At 39.9% G+C, this 23,589-nt stretch overlaps 1 long non-coding RNA gene across 5 annotated transcripts in view; it reads right to left on the bottom strand.

Moving 5' to 3' along the window:
- Nucleotides 1-713: 713 nt before the first annotated feature.
- LOC133084983 (uncharacterized) overlaps nt 714-23,589 on the bottom strand; it is a 39,183-nt gene continuing 16,307 nt past the window's right edge. Inside the window, exons 2-6 of one of the 5 annotated variants that reach the window (XR_009699510.1) lie at nt 13,590-13,860; nt 8,447-8,639; nt 7,512-7,622; nt 4,023-4,170; nt 3,067-3,599 (exon numbers count right to left, since the gene is read on the bottom strand). This is a non-coding gene — a long non-coding RNA (uncharacterized LOC133084983). Of the gene's footprint in view, nt 861-3,066; nt 3,600-4,022; nt 4,171-7,511; nt 7,623-8,446; nt 8,640-13,589; nt 13,861-23,589 lie in introns of those variants that run through there. The other 4 variants (XR_009699512.1, XR_009699511.1, XR_009699509.1 and 1 more) reach the window with 4 other exon arrangements.

Genomic DNA, 23,589 nt, shown 5'->3' with positions numbered 1-23,589 from the left:
TGTAACACAACTAAATAAAATGCTTGTCCTAGATGATTCTGTATATAAAACCAAACATTCCTTGAATGATTATATAGAAAACTAGTTTGTTCAGATAACCCCTATTCTTGATTCATTGTATGAGGTTTGGTGTGTGTGTGTTTCTACTATATCAACTGCCCAGAGATATGTAAAACCTCTCATGTCTTCAGTTCAGCAAGGAAGCCAAATGGAGTTGGGTTCATTCCATTCTCTCTAAACATAACTGCCTCATTCTGCAGAGTAAATTAGAAAATTTAATGAATAATGAAAATTAAAATGTAAGCAGAGAGAAGTAACTTCTCTACCCAGAGTCACCACTGAAGACCCACACAACCAGGAGTTTGGCATTTGCCTGTCATCTGCTTTTCTGACCACAGGGAGCAGCTCAGGTGACAGGCACACAGATGGACACATTGTATGATTAATGGCATCAACCAGGCCTGGTGGTGAATATGCAGGAAATGGCGACAGACATGAGCTAGTCTCCTTTTTGGTTTAATGCTCTTTCCAAGGTTTGAAGTTGAGAGGGATTAGGAAAAATTCCAGCCTTCTTTGCTAGAAAATCTGAAGACACCCTTCCTTCTTTCTCCAGCATCACTTGCCAAGACCAAACCTTTAGTGGGAAGCTATATCAGCCTTCGGATTGGCCCACCGAAATTATTCTCCCTCCCTCCCTCCCTCCCTCTGTCCCTCCTTCTCTTCCTTCCTTCCTTTGTCTCTTTCTTTGTTCTTTTTTCCCCCTTGCCTTCTTCTTTTCTCTTCTTTCTCCCAAGCATTGTCTCATCTCAGCAAGCTCAGGGTGCAAACTGGTCCACCAGAATGGGCTCTCCCAAGAATCTCTGAGGAAGAGATGAATGTGCAGATTTGAGCAGGGTCAGAGCAGGCAGCACGAAGACCTATAGCAACTCCCAACCTAACACCCTTTGACTCTACTCCAGCCACCTTCTGACCAAATAGGTTGTTCCTGAGCATGGCTCCTCTATTGCATCAAGAACACAGGAGACCAAGACTCCATCATTTAAAATGGACCAAACTTGGGAATTCCCTGGTGGCCTAGTGGTTAGGATTCCAGGCTTTCACTGCAGTGGCCCAGGTTCAATCCCTCGTTGGGGAACTGAGATCCTGCAAGCCACACAGCACAGCCAAAAAAATAAATTAAAAAATAAAACAGTGTTTAAGAAAAAAAAAAAGAATTGGTTTAACACTAAAAAAAAAAAAAAAAAAAAAAAAAAGAACAAAACTTGAAGCCATAGCCTCAGGATCATGCCCAAAGTTGAGAATTCTTTCCTTTACTGGTTTTTAAATTTTAATTTATTTTAAATCGACATGTAAAAGGTAGGAAAGGGTAAAAACTCTTCCTCCAGTCCTATCTCCCAGCCCCTCCCATCCAAACTCACCAACATCCTTTCTTTAAATCAATAGACTTTTTTTTGGAGGAATTTTAGATTTATAGGAAATTTGAGTTTCTGTATATCCCCTCACACCCCTCCCCACCTTTCCCACCTAATACCATCTTGCATTGGTGTGGTACATTTGTTACAATTGATGATCCAATACTGATACATTATTATTAGCTAAAGTTCACAGTTTACATTAGGGTTCATTTGGTGTTGTATTTCCTGTGGGTTTTCGCAAATATATAATGACATGTATCCACCATTAGGGTATCATATGAAATAGTTTCACTGTCCTAAAAATCCCCTGTGTTCTACCTATTCATCCCTCTCTCCCTATGAAACCTCTGGCAACAGCTGATCTTTTTACTGTCTCTATAGTTTTGCCTTTTCCATAATGTCATATAGTTGGAATTATATGCAGTGTATGTAAGTTTCCTCCATGTCTGTTCATGGCTCACTTCTTTTTATTTTCACATAATATTCCACTGTCTGGTTGTACCAAGGTTTGTTTATCCATTCACCTACTGAAGGACATCTTGACAAGTACTAAGTTTTGCCAATTATGAATAAGGCTGCTATATACACCCATGTACAAAGTTTTGTGTGTACATAAATCTTCATCTCATATGAATACATATCAAGGAATGTGTGATTGCTAGATCATATGGGAAGAGTGTGTTTAGTTTTGTAAGAAATTGCCTAACTGTCTTCTAATCCAATGTGTTTCTTGGAGTTTTAAAGTACATATTAGTTAACACAATAGGTCCCTAGCAAATATGGAGAACCAGAACAAATCCTGGGGGACACCAAGGCAAGAGCTGGGGCCATTTGGAGGAACAAAGAGTCGCTCTTAAGAACATGAACTTGATCAAGCTACAGAGGTTCACGCCTTGCCTTCGTGACTTACTTGCTCTGTGACCTCAGGCAACTTACTTAACCTTTCCATGCTTCTATTTCCTCAACTGAAATTAACTTGGTAATAGTACCCAGACTCTAGGGTTCTGAGCATTACCTGAGATATCTCATGCATGTCTTAGCACATCACTTGGTAAAAGTGCTCAGTAAAAGTTCATTATTATTATATCTTATTACAAAAACCAGCATCTCTTCCACCACCACCCCCCCACACACACGTATAGCCAGTATATTCGTTAGTGATGAATTTGTGTAACAGTTCACTCAGGTACAGAATGATTTCGTACGTTGTGAAATCTGGTGAGAAAAAAATGTGCAGCAGATAAAATAAAAGGAAACCTAAACTAGAAAGGAAATGTCTTTAAGTGCGGATTTTGGTCCACAGAATAAATTCTCTCACTCTACTCTAGCCCTTGACCCTCAACAGTGTCTTTTTGGCTCAGAATCCTCTGGGGTAAGTCCTGGATTGTGAAATGCCCTCTCTCTGGTAGCCTGCCAAAGCCTGCTCCACAGACACCCAGGCTAACCTGGCACTGCTCACAGCGAGAAGCCTCCTCACCCCGAGGGCCTGACTAATGCTCACGTATTTTCCTTTCTCAGACAGTTCCACAGGCAGGCAGGAGAGGGCCATTAAGCAATCCATATGGTAATTCTTTTTCTATTTCTTTGGGCAATTCTTCTAGGATGACATAATTATATGTGTTAACAATGAAAAATAAGAGCGCTGTAGCTGTATGTTTGTATTGGGTTTATTCTGGAAATTAACCAACCAACAAACAAAAATTCTCTCCTATGCTTTCCTGACTAATAATCTATGACTCCCACAATGCCCTCACACCAGTGGAAAAGGAAACATTTGAGTGTTTCTACCAGCTGATTTACCTTCATGATATCAGATAACTATAGTTTTCCTGTTTTAACTGCATGAGCGGGGTTTAGGTGTCATGAGGTCAGAGCATATGGAATTTTTTTTAAACTAAGGGTAAACAATGAAACCCGATAAGTTATTCAGGGCATATGGCTCAAAAGCAAGCAGTCACTAATATGAGTCATATCGCATTAATAAAGCACGACATTAAGGGCACATTTGGATCAAAATATTTTGGAGTAATTGTAAAACTGAAATATGACAACAGAGCTCAGAATTCTACTTAGGAATTACAAAGAGGTAGGTTTGAAAAGTTGAACTGTAGGACATGTGGGTCTGCTGGAGTCTTCCAAAGGGATGGTGACAGCCAGGTATTAAGACTGTTTAGCCCATCAGTCCTGTGGGAAGAACAGGAAGAGGGCAGAGGGTCAAAATGAGCAGGGTCTTTCTCGTTCCGCTCTCCCACACCAACACAAGTGTCTTGCAGTTCCTGGCACAGCTTAATAGAGTTGTGAGGAAAAGAAAGGAAGGACAAAGGAAAGAAGGAAAGAATCGGCCCCAAGGGGAGGTCTCCCACTTTAAATTTGCTTTGGATGTGCTAGGGCCCAGGGAAATCTATCTAGATTTTCTAGAACCTTCTGGGCTTTAAGGTCGAGCCTGCTGAGTTTGGATAATGATTAACAGCACAGTATCAAGAATCAGACAATAGTAGCCAACTTGGACTTCTAGCTCCGCCCTTTACTAGTCCTATGAAATTGAGCGGTTCCTCTCTAAGCCTGAGCTCCCTTGGTTGTAAAACAGAAATAATAATAGCAACATACCTCCTCCAGCTGCTGTAAGGATCACAGAAAATCAGTGCTTGGCACAGTCTCTGATGCACAGTAAGTGCTCAGTCTAGGTCGTTACTGCACTATTGTTGTCATCATTGCTATTTTGAGTTGACTACCCCAGTTATGGATATTCTTCCATCTGGAACAGGAAATAGGCAGGAAAGAAATTAGTAGTATCAGGGTTCAGGCGTGGACACTGGAGTTGAGTGTTTCAGCATCCTTAGATGCTACCAGCTGTGCCGCTCCATTATTTAATTCAGTTCAACAAGTGTGTTCTGAGTCCCTTCTTTGTAGAAAACTCAGGAAAGGGTTCTGGGGAGTGTTCCAGGATCCAGGGGACATGGTGATATCCCTGCCTGACAAGCACTTTGCCTGCACAAGGTGATTCCACAAATGTGGCTATTCAGTTAGTGATGTCACGTGAAGTTGGAGATAGCCTCTCAAAATATCAGATTGGCCTCTTTGAATCTGAATTAGCACACACATTATCCTGACCCCTATTCTCCTTCTCCCCCAAATATAGATGATAGATAGACAGATAGATAAATAGATAGTATTTTAATAAAACAATTTCAGTTTAGAATCTCTTTTAAGTTAAAAATTTAATTATTAATACAAACTGTATTAAAATATGTCTAAGCAAAAGAGTTTTGTCCTATATATCCCTTGAGGAAAACACGGTTTCAAATGTTTAAGCAACATATCAACCTAAAGCATGAAGACACTGGTCCCATGCTGTTTGTCTCTGCACCCAAAGCATTTCCCTGCCTCTGTGAGAACGTGGGTGAGTCATGGCTCTGTAATGCATTGGCATATAACTTCTGTTTCAACTTTAATTTTTTCTGGTATAAAAGAATATTAAGGCCAGAAACTGAATGATGGTCTAGGACCCTACACTGACTCCCCAACCAAGCTTCAGAATACTTTCTTACATTTGCAAAAGAGCATCTATATCTTAGATATCTCTCCTGACCACTTGCCTTCGTTAGGCCAAACAAAAATAAAATTAGGGGATCAAATAAGATATATAAGCAGATAGACTAGTAAACTGAGATGTTAAACTCAGTCATCAAGAATATTTGGAAGAAGGATGCGGGCTCAAATTGCCTTCTTGATGTCCAGTAAATCATGACTCCATGAGGCAGAAATATGCTGGGCTCCAAGGAGCCCTATTCTAGCAAATTTTCTTCTCAACTTGAAGCTGAGCGTCCCTTGCTCTCCTGTCAGTCATGGAGACATGGAGAGATGAATGGAGGGGCCCTGGGGCTTTTGTCTTCAGGTGCAGTCAGAGCCCTGCAATTATTTTTCTGTACCAGTGGGAGGATGGGCAGGGGGATCTTGACTCTGACCTTTAATTTCCACTCATTGTCAACAGAGTGATCCTCCCCCTGCATGGGAAAGCTAAAACGTTGTTTAATTTTTATGACTTTCATGGTTTTGACTAAAAAAAAAAAGTTTTGAGAGCTAGTATTAAAAGTACTACATATCTGGGACTTCCCTGGCAGTCCAGTGGTTAAGACTTTGCCTTCCATTGCAGGGTGGGTAGGTTCAATCTCTGATCAGGGAGCTAAGATCCCACCTGTCTTGTGGCCAAAAAAACCCCAAAACATAAAACAGAAGCAATATTGTAACAAATTCAATAAAGACTTTAATAATGATCCACATCAAAAAAAAAATCCTTAAAAAAAAATAGTACTACATATCAGGAAAGGAGTTTTCTATGGTATCTCTAAGTTGTATGTGCCTGATGCTGAAAGGAGTACCCTTAAAGAAAAAAATCTCTCCACACCAGGTGAGCCTCTGCCAGTTTACAGATACAGTAACCGCCATTATACCCAGCTAGTTCCCCAGGGCTGCCCATATCCCATATTCTGGTCCCCATATAGGGAGGAGGATCCAGGGATTCGGAGGTTTGGTGTATTCTTGAATTTCTAATGGTCCTCTTTTTTGAAGTTCTAAAGCTACTTCAAAGTATTTTATTGTAATGATTTCAACTCTATCTAATCTTTACTAGATTTAGGGAAAAGAACATCAAATACTGTCCTTAGTTGAGTTTTCAAAGCAATAACTGGCACTCCAAGCCCTGATGTCCTCACTAGTGAGCTCTTCCCTAGAACCCTGCCCTTCAACCTTCCACCCCTCTGCTGCCCTCCAGCCCTCCACCCCTCCTGCCCTCCTGGACTTCCTTCAGCTTGTCTGCCACAAGCTCTGTTTGCTTTATGGATGACTTTTTCTCTTCCTAACTCCTTCTTCTCCTGTCTGACTTCCACCCATCCCTCGTGCATCAGTTTGAACACAGCTTCCCACAGGAAATCTTCACAGCCCCCTCAACTAAGACATGGGCTCTTTACCCACCCTCCGTTGGTTCCTATACAATGACTTCTAAGGCACTTCATGCACTTGCTTTTTGATTGCATGTTTCTTGCTCTGAGTTCAGAGACTATTTCTGTCTTTACACATGGTAGGTGCTCGATAATCTTTGATGGAAGTAAAAGAGAGAGAAGATATGGAGAAAGAGAGAGAGGAAGGAAGGGAAGGAGGGAGGGAGGGAGGGAAGAACATGAGAGAAAGGGCAAAAAAAAATCACTGCAGAGGCATTCCTAATTTGTCATACCCCCCACCATGTGGTCTCTCCCCTCCTCTTTTTCTCTCCCTCCTCTATCATCTCCTCTTCATGGAAACACCATAATTAAACAAAATTAAAATCATCCTTGCCTCAGTGTGTACCCCAATTTGATGTGTCTTTTTTTTTTTTTTTTTTGGTCCTTCTGGGTCCTGCCTCCACAATTTAAGTATACAATTCCAAAGCCAATTTACTCAACAAGCACAAAGCATCATATCTCTCTCACATACATCTCAATAAATAAATCACAAAATATGTTTTGTTAAAATATAATTTTTTCACTTAAGGTTTGAAAATCTTACACAAGTTTTCTTGTCACCAAATAAGTCCAAATTGACAGTGACATTCCATAACTAAGAAAGACACTAGAAATAATATTATTTGGGGGTGCAGATGGAGATGAGGTATATCTTGGCAAAAATCTAGAGAAAAATGTGGTGTTTGTATAGTTGGACATTTTATATATCATTTGATTTCATTAGAAACTAACGCTTGAGATCTCCATTTATTTAATGAAATAGATGTATATTCTATTAAATAAAAAGAAGGCTTCACCCCACCCCCAGGGGATGTCGAAATTAGAACAATTAATGTCAAAGCCCCTTTAGGTCATTTTCTAAAGGATAAAAAATCCCCAACTGTATAATGCTGTAAAAGGGAACATTGCACTGTATGTGAATATGAACTAGATAAAAATTTTTCAAAGCAACTTTCCATTGTCTTCCATGAATTTTCCTTTTTTTTGTTCAGAGAAATCAAGAAGATAAAAAAATAAGAGCGAGCATAGTACCATAGCATTACAGAGGAGAATAATCCATGTTCATCTGCATTATTGTCTCCATTTTTCACTTTCTCACCTTAAAGAACGTAGTTCAGGGATTGCAGAGCTCCAGAGCAGGGCAAGAAATCGAGTAGTGTAGATTCACTCATGACGAGAGATTTCAGAAGTTAAAATTACTAAGTCAGGGCTGGAAAATAAGAGATTTACTTAGGCATTAAATATAGGTACTGGGCAGTGAAACTGATAGATCCTTATTACATTGTCCCACAAGAGACTGAGCCACTTGGAGAAGTTAATGTTAAGGAAATTTAAAGCAAGTTATAGGAAATACTTCTTCACCTGATAGAATTCATTCTGAGGAATTTGCTGCTACAGGCAGTCATAAAATCAATCACTGAGTTGCATTTTTCAAAAGGGCAGAATAATGTATGACCAACTCTTCTGACTAGTTGGGGAAGATAAAAGCAATCAATTCACCTGCTTCTAGAAGATCACAGTTGATTACAAGTGGGGTCAGCAAAAATATGTCCCCCACCCTTGATCAGGATAATTAAAAAGTGTTTGCCCACGCTCATATGTCCTGGAAGGAAAGTGGAAATAGGATGTAAAGCTCAAATGACCTGATCTAATATGACAAACATTAGTTGACAGGGACAAAAAATTAAACAATACAAAAAAAAAAAAAAAAAACTATTCCAGGAACTATAGATGTTCTTAAAATATTTTTCATAAAAACATTTTTTCTGATAATATAAATATTACATGATGTTTTTGGTTTTGAACCTGATTTTGGCCAGTATTCTCAGAGTAAATCTGCCAAACTTGAAAACAGTTAACAAGCATGACTTTTTCCCAATGGAAAGTGGAGTTTAGTCAGAAGTTATGCATGCACTGGAAATGTTAGCAAGGCAATGTTAATTCGGAGGCTGTCATGTAGAAGGTCAGTAACAAACTCCGTGGATAAAGGCATCACAGTTTAAAATAAGCTTCTTTTTATTTAATCTGCCTCACCTCTTTAACTTTTTTTCTTTAAAATGTAGTGTATTCTCTAGAATTTCACTTTATGCTACTACACGTGCATCAAAAGCCATATTGCACCTTCAACATCCTAGTGTATGAGCTTCTGAAAGAGACACTCAAAAAGGCATTTCAGGGATGGTTGGAGCCTGCATTTTCATTTGGGGACAAAAGAATGTCACACCACCTACAAAAAAGAGAAATTTTGCTTTAAAAAATTACAAAGTAAAATAAAATCCTGAATAAGTCATAATAAAACCTAGTCCTTGAAGTTCAACAAAGTGTAGCAGCACTGAAAAGGCAAAGAAAAGTCATCATTGTCACCTCCTGGAAACCAGGAAGTGTTACTGACTTTAACGGACAGTGACCTGTCTAGTTTCATTACTCATGTTAAAGAAAAAGCAAAAGTAAAGATAAAAGGTGTCTGGAAGTTCTTTCATGGTAAACCTCCATAACTTGCAATAGTAATTATAAGCTGAGCTTAAGGACATCTTTATTTTCATAAGCACATTTTATTAAAGCATTGTCTTGCCCCAAAATTTTAAAAACAAAAGAGTAAATGTCTTATATGAATATATTAATTTCAGGAGAGTTTTCTATAGTTGCTATGGCACTGTTGGAAGCTCTACAGGCATTCCTGAATCAGCTCATGGGACACCTCACTGCTACAAGCACTCCTTGTGGAAAGGATATTCCCTGGAGCCAAGCTCCCTGGGTTTCAGTCCAGGGAAGGCATCAGCTGAGTTCACTGGGCAGATCATTTCACTCTCCTTGCCTCAATATCCTCATCTATAAAATGGGTAGAACAATAGTGCGTATACCACAGGATTGTTTAAATCAATATAAAGTAACTAAAACTGTGCCTGGTATATAGTAGTGCTCAGGCGTTGTTATTTTCCTTCAATACCCAGAAAGTCTGGGTTTTAAAAGCAATCATCTTTCCCCTAGGACAGAATGGGACAGTGGAGGTCATTTCCCCTTTCGTGGAGTTGGGTGTAGGAATGGGAGAAGTTTCCATTGTTACACTCTCTCCCCATTCTCATCCCTACCCTTTCTTCTGCCTTCTCTCCTGCGAGGTTCCTCCTTAAATTCTGTGCTCCACAATCCAGCTAAGTTTGCTCACTCCTCACCGTCCTTGCATCTGCTCTTCCCTTGGCCTGGAATAGTTGCCTCCTCTCTCCCCACACCAAACCCTGCGTGGCTAATTCACAATCATCCATCAGCCCTCTCCCTGGATGTCATCATTTCTGAGAACCCGCCCCCAAATCTATACTAGGTGCTCCCCATACATGTGCTCACAGCCTCCATCCTTCAGTTACCGTCTTTCATTTCCTGCTCTCTGTCTCTACCATTAGACCGCAAGCTCCTCTTGGCAGGGATTTGGATCTGCCCATGGGCCACTGCTCCCTATTGCTGAGCATCAATTCTGACACACTGAGATGAAAGAAACCCTCAAGACCAACAGGAAAGCCTGCCTTTTCTCAGGAACACGCTTTCTATTTCCATTTGCCTTTACTCTACAAAATCACCTGCTGATGAGGGTCTGTTCAAAAGAAATGGATGTTTTGGCTATTATATGCGAAGTCAGTGTTATAGAAGAACCATGTTGGGGCTGTGTGGAAATAATCGGTTTACTTTTTATAAAACAAACGCTAAGAAAATCTATAATGCAGGCTGAATTGGCAAAAGTTCAAAACAAAGTAAAATGGAAGAAATACTTTCTTTGAGACTTATTTAGTCTAAAAAAAAAAAAGACTCCAATAGGTGGTGGTGATATTTATATGTCTAAACTTAATTGTTTAATCATATTGCAGAGTTTACACTTATCTCCTAGAATATGCAAAATAGTATTAACCTTATAATCTTTTGACTACAAATAATATATACTTGGCTTTATGGTGGAAGATCAGAAAGGAAAAAAAAAATAGATCATTGGGATTGACATATATACACTAATATGTGTAAAATAGATAATAAGAACCTGCTGTATTCAAAAAATTAAATTAAATTAAAAAAATAGATCAAGCAATTAGGCGCAAGCATAGTGAGGTAGAAGACTGATTCAGGCAATTCACTCTCACATTTTACTCATACCTGAAAAATGCAGTTAATAGAGGCAGAAGCATGGAACAATCCAGATGAATGATTCAGTTCTTTATTTCTCTTTGTGAATGCAGGTTAAATATACATTTAGAGATATATGATAACAACAATATCTAGACTACTGAAGCACGGTCTACATACAGAGCTTTTGCTAAGCATTGTCCATGAATTATTTCATTTAATCATCACAAGATTCCTATGAGGTACAGAATGATTAAAACAATACAGTTGAGTAATTTGAGGTAAAATGATTAAGAAATTTGCCCAAGGTCATACAACTAACAATCAGCAGTCAGTATTCAAATGTTTGTTCATTCATTCCTGAGTTTTTCCTCTTACATTCTAGCCTACACTACAGCCCTCACCCAAACTCAGATAACAAGATGTAGTTGGAAAAACCTGAGGTCTGGACTCCAAAAACTCACATTAGTTATCAGTTTGAGTAGATCGCTCCATCTCTGCTTCATCATTTTTGATAGGAGAATAATAATATTCTTATCTGCCTTGCCTGACTTCCAAAGTTCCCATGACGATCAGGTGAGATGGTTTACATGCAAGAACTTAGGAAGCAGGAATGTGCTGTACAAATATCAGTTGGCAGGGTTTATTTACAATCATAATCTGTTGATGGATCTGCGTGAATTTAATTGGTATTTAGGGAATATTTTATATATGATGGTTGATATGGTAAATGGATATGATGAATGGATGAAAATGATGGACCAGATATGATAAATGGATGAAAATGATGGACTTCGCCCACACAGAAAAATGGATGTGATTTGAAGAAGGAAGTGGCTGTCCCATAACTGCACTCCAGGCTTGAGGAAACAGTAATTGGCATCTATAGAAAATTAGAATATCAGAAACAAGGTTCCTCTTCTGAATGCAGTTGTGCTTGGGACCAGCACTGCTTACAAATTAAGCAAAGGTAAATCCATTTGAATAACAGGGATTTACTGGGGATTGAAAAGTGATCTTATCTAAAGAATAGACCAGCATCTCCATGTTTATTTACTTGGAGAAAACTGATCACTTACAAGGTTTTAAAATCTTGTTTTATAGCCTATACACCTTCCCCCCAGTACATTTTTCTATAAGAAATGAAAATGTAAAAGATGTTATCTACCTCTACTACGTGTGCAAAGCTCTGGGAAAAAGTAGTGTTAAAGAGAGGACGGTAACTTGAGATCCAATTTCATCTATCAGATTTTTCCACCTGTCCTTAACATCATAACTCTCTTTGTTTTCAACGTAAAATAACACCCTTGCCTATAATAATCTATTTTCTCTCCTGCATTTGTTGAGTACTCGAGGATATAGTTGAGTACTAGAATAGATATCTGTAATTTTTCTCTGCCCAGCATCCATTCCCTCTTTATGTAATAGAAGCTTGATTTTCTGTTAAGATACCACCCCCTTTCTGTATTTTCAGTCCTTAAGGTTTAAATAGAGCTGACTCCACCCATTGGGTCCAGCAGTTGGCAGGTAACTGAGGCCTGACCAATCAAAATGATGGTGATGTTTCCAAGGCTGGGCATGTGACCCAATCAAGACCTTTGGATGTTAACCCTGAAATGTTTGATGCAACTACTGAGAAAAAAACCTAAACTATGAAGCTATAATCTTTGAGGTACTAGTAGCCATCTTTGCTGTCACTTGAAGAGAATCTACTTGAGAATGAAGCCAACACAAAGAAAAGCAGAGCCAAAAGATAAAAAAATAATTTCCTAGGGGCTTCTTTACACATTTAGCTCTTCCCTGTTCTTTTCCACTGCCAGAAGTAATACATTCTTTTTTTGATCAAGCCAGCTTCTACGCAGGTTCTATTAGTGGCAACTGAAAGCAACCTCACTAACCCAAGGAGATGTATCAGTTGTGCAAAGTTTCTGTGTATTACATATATTGTCTATCAGTACTCTGATGGCTTTTCAGGAATAGAAAGTAGATATAGAAAGAGAATTTGTAGAGCTGGATTTACTACTTTTGTTTCATTTTCCTCCTCTGTTCTTGATTATTCCAGAATATTTAGTAATAGTAAGAGCAAACATGCATATAGCACACGCAATATAAGAGGCACTCTTTTAAACCCATGTCTTAGTTATAATTATTATTCCCAACTAAGGAAACCAAAAGGACCAAAAATTTTTTTGTATTTCAAAAGAGCACTGGAGATTTAAGTTGAGGCTCAATGTAACACCTTCCAGATGTCAACGTGTGTTGTATTTTTCTCAACATAAGAATCTAGCAAAAGCATCCTAGATTAAGAGTCAAATTAGGCTCCTCAATCTGCCACTGAAAAGCTGTTGAAGCTTGGAGAAAGTAACCTAATTATTTCTTTCACACCAGGAAAAAGATGGAAGCAAACTAGCTTGTGCTCTAGTACTGGTTTTGAAAATCAAAACTTTGAATTTTAGTCCCAAGGTCACCATTAATGGGCTATATGAGCTTGGACATATCATGTCATTGCCCTGGGTATATGTAAAATTAAGTCAGTGACACCCAACCTCCTTATTTCTGGTACATTATGTGTAAAGCACATGAGAAAAGATACTTGAAAATGATTTGTGAAGTTTGTGTCTAAGTATCAATACATGCAGGATATCATTACTACTTCTAGTGGAAAAAATTCCCATTTGCTTGAGTAAGAGAGGGAAAACTCCCTTCATCATGGTACTAGAAGATATGGCCTGGAAATCCTCTAAGCCACAACCAGAAAATAAACTTTGCCTGAGGCAGGATAGAAAAAGATAATTTAAAATCACAGCAAGGTCATCATTCTTCATTCACACTTGACGATTTATTCTACATATTCTGTAGTTCTGCAATATTCTTGTGCCATTAATTCCCACAGAGGAAAGAGTTAACTACTGTCAAAATAACAGCAGAAATAATACTTGGTATCAAAAGAGCTGAGTTCTAGTATTGACTCTGCCACTGGCTTATTTTGTGACCTAGGACAAAGCCCCTTCTAGTCCTTGGTTTTCTTGAAGGGATTGAATTATGTAATGTGGTAGACATCACTGGCACTCACCAATATCTGGCTTTCCTCTCCCTTCCAAACACATAGAAGACTATATTTCCCACATTCCTTGTAGTTATGCTTGGCCAGGTGACTAGCTCTGGTCAACAGGATACGAGAAGAAAGATTACACGTTACTTCTGGTCATGAGACCTTCCAGTACTCTCTTCCCCTGCTATGGCCACAGAGGATGCCATTAATTCAAGATTATAGATGGTAGAGCCTCCATCATCTTGGGCCTCTGAGTAGGTACATGGCATAGAATCCCCTTGACAACCTGCAACTGAAATAAGCCTTTGTTCAGTTAAACCACTAATACTTTAGTGCTAATTTGTTACAGCTGCAGAACCTAGCTTATCCTGACTGATAAAATAATTTCCACATTTTCTCTCAACTCTCACTGCTACAACCGCCATGCATTTATGTTTGTTTTCTATGCCAAAATAATGGATTTAGAGCAAAAAGAAGCTATGAACCCCCCAGATCATCTAGGATATTTTTCTTTATAAGTTGCAAGGAGAGAGAGAGATAAGGAGAGGCTCAATGGAGTTTCTCTACCCCCAGGAGGGGGCATGCTACAGAATTGTCTTGACTATATCTTCCAATTCCTCCCACCACGACTTTTAAAAAAAAATTAAAAGATGTGTTTTATTTTACTAAATATCAGAAACAAATGGAAGTCAAACATGAAAGACACATGTTAATGTAAAAGTGAACAGAATAGAAATGTAGGTTTAATATAATTAATGTTACATTTAATTGTTGGTCATATTTATTTGCAGATGTGTCCTAAAGGGCTTGAATAATGAGATATTTTAATAAATCTAATAAATAATTTCATATTCCTGGCTCTGCTCATTATATATTTTACTCTGGTAATAAAGGAATATGTTCAAACTGGTTGATGAATGGTAAATTTTACGTATTCATGTTTTGTTTTGTTTTGTTGGCCAGAAGGTCAGAAGACACATTCAGGGAAAATACTAAAAAGTTGAGAATAGGAATAATGGTGTGTTTCTAGCCAAGGAGTAAGCCAAATGAGAAAGATCATTTTGTCCACTGTCCTAAAAGTCTTAAATATGTTTAATTGACCCTCACATAGCCCTAGATTTCTATCTAAAATATAACTGGGATCTACCTAGAAACTCACTTGCTTGACAAATTCCAAAGTGCCTCTGCAGCAGAAGCACACAGCATGAGTAAGGAGAAGAGAGGAAAGGAAGGAACCAGAATGACTCCAGCCTCACTCCTGGTTTTCTTCTCTCCTACCTCACAGTGAGTGGGAGGTGGATAGAAGGGAAAGAGAGAGGGGGAAAATGAGGGAGATTATGGGGATGGGTGAGAGTAGAAGAAGAAACTGGCCAAGTGAGAAGGGTGAACAAGATAAAAGAAAAGAGAAGAGAATATGAAGGGATATACAATTTCAAGTATGGCCAAGTCAAGGTGAAGCAGCTAAGTGATGAGTGAGAGAACCACTTCTTGACTTGTCTGCCACTAAACAGCCTTGAAATCTTCTGGCTGAACTACTTCTGCAATGGCCCAGGTAGCTCAAACCTCAGAATTGCAGCTTAGAGGTATGCAGGCAGGACCAACCATCAAGGCTACCTTAATGGTGCAAGAGGAGCCTCTAAATGCATTTGGTCTCTTTGAAAGACCAGTCAAAAGTTAGAACCACACCTACAGAAAGCCACATGAAATACAAAGAACAGTAGCATGAGTGTTTAGCATCTTCTCCAGAGTCCAGCCTTAAAGACTGTAAATGTGTCCATGCTACCTTTATTTCTTCTTACCAGGCTCCTCCTGGGGTAGCAGAGAAGTCCAACCATGTTCTAATTATTCTCCTTGACTCCAGATTTTCAGACAATCTCAACATATTGCACATGGGTACTGACAGGGAGGTTCAAGTGAGCAGGAAAGTGGTCTAATCATGTAGGAAACATGACAACTCATCTTAAGAAAAGGAACTAACAATTTTTGAAGTGCTTTACTTCAAAAATTTAGCCAGGGAGTAGCCTAAACCTTTTACACGCCTTATCTGTTTAAAAATCCTGTATCATACTATTTGCTTGCTTAATGTGTAGATGAAGAAAAAGAGGCTTCAAAGGATTAAATGAGTTCCTTAAGTTCTCACAGTTCGTAAGTGAAAGAGGGGGGATTCTGAGCCAGATTATCTGACCCAAAAGCCAGCTCCAGTCACACGTCACACCACAGAGAGAACGAGAGAGCCACATTCCCCCACACTGTTCACATTCACTGTTGAATGTCTTGCACTATTTATATCCCTCAGTTCAGTGTTTGGTCTCATTCTCACCTATGAATACCTTGAGTATGTCAGTGTAGAGATAACTTCTGTCCTTCCACTAATCCTTCACTTTTCTTGGTCAGTTGTGTCTACCTAACCCCAAATATGGTTTTTAACTTCTTTAAACAGAGAGAGCTTCCATAACTACTTCTTTATGAAAGCTTGGCAGATGCTCAAATGGGCTCACAAGTATTTCACAGTGGAAGAGTGGTTCATTGACAAATAATAACAGCAATAAATATTTGTTGCATGACAGAACTTTTAATAATTAAAGAGATCCTCTCCCAGAAACACTCTTCTGTGAAGCTAGTTTTTAAAAGGTTATTAAAAAATATGGAATGATACGGAAGGACATAAATTAAACTTTTCGGGGCTTCCCTGGTGGCGCAGTGGTTGAGAATCTGCCTGCCAATGCAGGGGACACGGGTTCGAGCCCTGGTCTGGGAGGATCCCACATGCCGCAGAGCAACTGGGCCCGTGAGCCATAATTACTGAGCCTGCGCGTCTGGAGCCTGTGCTCCGCAGCAAGAGAGGCCGCGACAGTGAGAAGGCCCACGCACCGCGATGAAGAGTGGCTCCCGCTCGCCGCAACTGGAGAAAGCCCTCGCACAGAAACGAAGACCCAACACAACTATAAATAAATTAATTTAAAAAAAAAAGGAAAAGCCAAACCTTAAAAAAAAAAAAACTTTTCATTTATTCATTTTAATTCATTCACTCAACAAATATTTATTAGGCTTCTAGCCAATGCCAGACACTGTGCAAGTTACTTCTTAGTGATGTACAAGTTATCTATTGTCGTATAAAATTAACCCTAAACTTGGCAAGTTAAAACAACACTTGTGATCTCACAGTTTCTGAGGCTCAGGAATCTGAGAACAGCTTAGTAAATGGTTTTGCTTCTGGATCTCTCGTGAGGTTGCAGTAAAGCTATTGGCTGGAGCTGAGGTCATCTTAAGACTGACTGGGCTGCAGAATCTGGTTCCAAATTCACTCTCCTACTTGTTGGCAGACCTCCATTCCTCACTGGTTCTTGGCAGAGACTTCAGTTCCTTGCCATGTGGACCTTTCTGTAAGGCTTCCCAGAGCCAGAGGTCCAAGAGAGAGAAAAAGAGAGCCTGCACCTAAATCAGAAGCCACAATTGCTTTTTATTACCTAGTCTCCAAAGTAATTCTATGTCATTTCTGGGAATTAGACTCCACCCCTTAAAGAGAGAAGCATCAGAGAATCCATGTATACAATCTGAAAACCATGGAGGAGAGTTGATTAGAAAGGAAACTGTTAAAAAATTTTTTCACACACTTTAATTGTTTGGCTTATTACAATTAACAGGTGCTATTTTGTAACTTATTTTTCTGTTAATAAACTAGATATAGCCATGTAGTTTTGACCTCCCCATAGGAGACCCAGAAAGCATCAACCCCTTATCACGATATTTTGTATCTTTAGATGAGGGATGTCATTTTCCATTCATGTGTCAGGTATTATGTCGACCCAAAGTTCTAGTTAGGTACCTTAGTAGCTTAAAGAGAATGAGGAAAACTTAAGATGACATGGAAAATGCTATCAAAAAACATTATCAGGGAACCCAGAAGCTGCCACCTAAATGCATTTCCCAATGATTTTCCACGTTGCAATTCATTTAACTTTTAATGGTCTGACTGTATTTTGACCCATTGCACTCTTTTGAAGATTCAAATTTTCACCATTGTCCTTCACATCGAATAATGAATTCTGAAGCAGAATTTCCATCTGTCAGTTTAGAGAATGCAGCATCTCATCTCCACGTTGAAATCAAGTTCCCCTCACCTTTCAACAGCCAAAGCACCACTTCATCATCAGCAACGTGGAAAGCCGCAAATCAATTAAACTTACCTTGCATTTAGGAGTACCCATGAATTGCACTTACAATGGTCGTACAAAAAAAGATGGTAGCACAAGGTTCTCAACAAAAGCATGCAAGTCGGGTAATGGCACATTCGGGGTCAGTGACACCTTCCCTGTTTGTCCTGTCTGTGACTCAAACGGAGTTCTTCATTTTTTTCCTCGGGCCCGCTGCCACATCAACATTGCAATATTCCTTGTCACTTTATTTAAATCTAAGAAGCAAATCACGTGCAGGTTTCTGAAGAGCCTCGTGTGGCTAGGAAAGCCTCAGGTTGGAAGGCACCCCCTGTAATCCCCTCACAGAGGTAGAGAGGAAACAACTTCAGAGAGGGTTCCAAACACAATAAATACCCCTTCAAGTTAAATTTTGCATTTTGTTTTCTGCTTTAAAATCTCTATTGGCTGCACATCTGAGAAGGCTTAAGAACATAATTTATTCCATATAAAGTTCCCAGTAATTTATGCTCACTAAATTGGCAACATAGGAAGAATTTTTTCATTGGCTACCATGGAATATTGTTACAGGCCATCTCGAGTGAGTAAAGAGGGCACAGGCAGCCATGCTTTATTACTTTTTTAATTTATTTTATTGAAGTATAGTTGATTTACAATGTTGCATTAATTTCTGCTGTACAGCAAAGTGACTCAGTTATACACATATATACTTTCTTTTTTATATTCTTTTCCATTATGGTTTATCCCAGGATATTGAATATAGTTTCCTGTGCTACACAGTAGGACCATTCTATATGTAATAGTTTTCATCTACTAATCCCAAACCCCCAGTCCCTCCTCCCCCGACTCTCCCCTTGGCAACCACAAGTCTGCTCTCTATGTCTGTGAGCCTGTGTCTGTTTCATAGATAGGTTCATTTGAGGCAGCCGTACTTTAAACAAATGGAAATGTACTAGCATCCCAAGTTTTAAATTCAAACAATTTTTACCTTTTTAATCTATAAATTTGTAATTTCCTTTCTTAATATTTCTCAGAAATATATGCATTGAGAATAAATAATAAATTGATACATTAGTTGTAATAATATTTAGATTCCTAGTGAAGCAGAAGATAGATGGGCCCCTGGGGCAAACATTTGGAGTTCATTCACTATGGACCAATACTCCAAGACCAGAATAACAGGTTGGGCCCTGCCCAGATAGAAGATAAAAGACCACATATCCCTCATTCTCAAAGCCAGGAGACATCCCCAACTACACATGCACAGAAAGGCTCCTTGGAAGTCAAAAGGGGAGTGATGCTAAGTGGCTAAGTCTACCCATAGGCCTCTTCAGTAGAATCCATCTTGGTTAAGAGATGCGCATGCACACATGGGAAGATCCCAAGACATACCAAGTATGGACTTTGAAGCAGGCAAATTAAAATGATTGGCTAAAGGAAACCCAGAAGAAACGCACCATATAAGTGATTTAAACTGCCATGAGGGCGCGACTCTCTCTCTGAGCCCCCCATGTGTCTATCCACACGTACTGTACTCTTTTTTTCTCTTAATAAATACGTTACTTGTTTCACTACTTTCTGTCTTTGTGGGAATTCTTTTTCTGCAAAGCCGTGGGGCCAGAGCCTTGTCACTGACCACTGGTCTAGCGGCTAGGATTTGGTGTTCTCACCGCTGGGACCCGACCTCAATCACTGGCCGGGAACTGAAACCCTGCTTCAAGATCACTAGGTGTAGGAACGTGGGCATGAGTACAATTCTCCAAGATGGGAGAGGTTACTATATTGGTTTCCTATCAGAATCCCAAAAGTGAAGTCTCTACTTTTTATAGTCTTCACAGAGCCACTAGAATGCAGTAGGGCTGGCAATTGACCTAAAGCTGGATTTCCCATCTTTTGCATTTGTATCATCCAATCCCATTTGAATCTCTCATCATGGGCTCTCTGGAATCATATTTTGATATTGCTATAGAAGAGTTTGACTCTGTCCTTGCCCCGAGAGGCCCACAGCCCTCAAAGTTTTGCCTTTTGTTGAGTCATGTACTCATGGCTAGATGATACTTGTACAGTACCTCAGCTGTCTGGATACCAAGACACAGTATCTCTGAGATGATTATCAAGGCTAACATGGCCTCCTCAACTCAAAGCAAACAAAAACTATGAACTTCTTTACTGAAAAATTCTACTGCTCCCTAGAGCTAGGAACAACAATGAACACAGGGCTCCAAAAGGTATTCTATTTCACTTGTGAATTTCTTTGCAATTTGAATTCTAAAAAGAGAATTCACAAGAGGGAGAAGGTGGTGGGCAGGAATTTTTTTTTAAGGAAGAGTGTTTTTAGAAAAGAATGCGAAGATGTCTTGCCACTAAGCCAGTGGGAATTTGAAATTACTCCAAGCCAAGGAGCCAATAGACTTGCTAAAACATAAGGTAGAATTCAGAGGGAGCTGATCATGTTTTGATCTCATTTTATGCTTTTCTTCATGCTTGTTTCCAAGATCTAATTGGTGCCTATGTTGGAAAATGTTAACACCGAGCAGCGGTGCAAAAGAAGGGCATCAAAACACCTTAGATTAATCCCTCTTCTGACATAGATCTTGTCCTCTCCCTGGGTAAGTGGCCATAAGATATTGACTTTTAAGAACCCAGATTATTGCTATTCCTTAGGTCATCCAAAAGTTATATAGAAGTCTTAGGAAGAAGAAGGTATCTTCTTAACCTCGCTTTAGTCCAACTAAGAAAGTATCTTGGCCAATGTCTAAATTATACATAAGATGACAACAACAACAGCAAAACGTATGCAAAAAGTGAGTTTTGGTTGTATGAAATTTTACTATGGTTCTGAATGGTAGGAAGACTACGATAGAGAGCACAGCTAAGCCTAACAATCATGCTGAGAATAACTAGAGCGATGAATTGGACAACATTGATTTGAAGCCTCTAGTACAATGGTTTTCGAACTTGTGGCTCTTGAGTGCCTTGGAGGTGACTGCCCAAGGTCAAGGCAGGGGATCCAGTTTAAAAACTATTGTGCTCATGCCTTTCACTTAAACAGGCTAGTCGCACCATGAATAAGAACTAGTTTTTATCAGAACTAGTTGTAACTGTGATTACTCTGTGCAATCACAATTAAAAACCCAAAATGATAAACATAAAAAGATATTCTCTAACTATCATGAACACAAACTAAAAGCCAACATTCTTACACTTGCAGCATTCATTCATTGAGAATGGACTGAGCTCTTATTATGTGCCTGGCACTGTGCCAGGAACTGGGAACATAAATGATACAGTTCTACTCCCAGCCTCCGAGGGGCTTCCAGCCCCAAGGGAGAGAGAGACGCATAACACTAACCAAAACAGCATGTTTCATCTGTTCTGAGAGAAGCATAAGCACTGAAGAGGAAGCCGATGGTACCCATACTTCTGGCACTCGTGCAAAGTTAAGAATACATTCTGGCAGGATTTTTTTTTTTTTTTTGGCCACAGTGCTCCTTATACTAATCTCCTCTGATATTTCCACGACCTTGTCCACTTTTATGTGTTCTTCTCTCTGTCTTAAACCTTCAGGTAAATGCCCAAGACACAAGGAGCTCAATTTATTCACTCTAAAAGGAAATCCAAATGTGGCTCATCAGTTAGACTAAAAAGAAGCTCCAGCCTCTTGGAAATCATTTCAAATCTACTCCTCCCCCCGCCCCATGAAAACGACAGGGAGACAGAAGACACACTCTAATTAAGAACTATGTGAGTAACCTCTGGCTTCTTTACACAAGCCCCAATAATCCAGGGAACAATGAACATGATTGTCCCCCCAGAGGAATAAGAACCTGGTCTGACCTTCCCTACCTTTACTCTGTGCCTCCCTGCAGCTGGAGTTCCCATTTCTCTCTCCTCCCTATCCTTACTCTGCCCCACCTCCCACATCTTCTGAGTCCCAGATCAAATCACCTTCACTCTGACATCTTTCCCAAGCAGTTCTCCGAGGCAGAAAGAACCACCCTCTTTCAAGCTTCCAAAGCTCCTTGTACCCGTTATCAGAGAGTATTATGTCATGTTTGCTTGCCTCTCTCCCACAAACTTAAAAACTCTTAGAGGCCAGGGCCCATGACTTACTAATCTTTGTGTCCACAAGTGCCTTGTACCATGCTGGGAACATCCTACCTACTCAATAAGTGGGTGTTAAATAAATGCATAAGTGAGAAAGTTTCCATGGAGAGTAGGAAAATAATCACTCTTCCCCCTCCTACTAGATTCCTGTATTCTCCACACTATACCCACAGCCTCACCCACGCTTCCACCTCTTCCCAACTTGCATGACCCACCTCCCAAGCTAGGAAGCTCTAAATGCAAAATAGGCTTGGGGTGTCACCAGGTAGGCGCAGCTGATCTTGACTTATAATATTCTCCTAGGACTGGCTGACCCAAACTGACCACCTCCTTCCAAATGAGTAACACACACAGGTGGTTCCTTCCTATGAGTTGAAGACTTGAATACTATCTGCCATTCCGCTGTTTTGAATTTTTAAAAAATGGCTAACTAGGTACACTGATTTTTTTTCCACATCAGCCTTAAAACTATTAGATGCTTAGACTCATGGAGATGTAACTTGTGTATGTATATTGAAAGAGAGAGAGAGAGAGAGAGAGAGAGAGAGAGAGAGAGAGATTCTAAGGAGAGTATTTTCTTAAATTCACTTCACCCTCATGAGAAAATTGAAAAAAAGAAAAACTAAAAAGAAAAGAAAAAAGGTTAGGTCAAATACTACCCACACCAATTTGGTAGGAAAATTAATGATTCTCTATAATCACTATGACATAAGTCTGCTGCAGTTATGCTTAAGGCATAATCTGCTTTCCTAGTTGAAAAAAAAAGCAGTGCTAAAGTTTGATTCCTCATGAACTCCATGAAAAGACCATGGAAATAGATTAAAAGGAAAAAGCGGGGAGATGCCCTCCTTGCGTCCCTTAGCACCTGCAAACAGGTACTTCTGGTGATGTAAATGGATGACTCTCTGCTCTACACTAAGAACATTTTCCTAGGGTCCTGTGAGGAATGGGACTTCTTAGTAAAAGGGAAGTTCTCTTGACTGTGTTTGCATCAGCGTCTCTCCCCATCAGAACAGGGAACATGTCAGAATGTTTGAAATGGAACTGTTTATTCTGTTGTGGCAAATCTCATTGTTTGCCGCCGCCAATCTGTGCTCATCTCCCAGGATAAATATGCCCCAGTGTCACAGGTGCTTTCTTTCCTTTCTCCCTCTCCCCCACCCCCCTTACAAATCGAAGTGCTCTTTTAATGGGCTCTTAAAAAGGAATAATTATCCCATGCTTCTTTTGTGGGGGACACATGACACAGCAAGCATCTCTGGTTCATTTCTTTTCTTTTTTTTTTTGATAAATTTATTTATTATTTTTGGCTGTTGGGTCTTTGTTGCTGTGCACGGGCTTTCTCTAGATGCAGAGAGCAGGGGCTTCTCTTCGTTGCAGTGCATGGGCTTCTCATTGCGGTGGCATCTCCTGTTGCAGAGCACATGCTCTAGAGCGTGTGGGCTTCAGTAGATGCGGCACGTGGGCTCAGTAGTTGTGGCTCACAGACTCTAGAGCGCAGGCTCAGTAGTTGTGGCGCACGGGCTTAGTTGCTCTGCGGCATGTGTGATCTTCCCAGACCAGGGCTTGAACCCGTGTCCCCTGCATTGGCAGGCAGACTCCCAACCACTGCGCCACCAGGGAAGCCCTCACCTCTGGTTCATTTCTGAAATACAGAAAGTGCAGGGTCATACTGACTGCCAGCCCTGGAAGCAGCAGGCTGTGCCGTGGAGGGGAATTGCTGGCCCATTCGCTTGCTACTTCTCAGCTGAGTGGTACAC

Source organism: Eubalaena glacialis, chromosome 2, assembly GCF_028564815.1.
Source record: "Eubalaena glacialis isolate mEubGla1 chromosome 2, mEubGla1.1.hap2.+ XY, whole genome shotgun sequence".
Classification (NCBI taxonomy): domain Eukaryota; kingdom Metazoa; phylum Chordata; class Mammalia; order Artiodactyla; family Balaenidae; genus Eubalaena; species Eubalaena glacialis.
The sequence above is the reverse complement of the archived record's forward strand: the minus strand, read 5'-3'. Positions and strand labels throughout refer to the sequence as shown.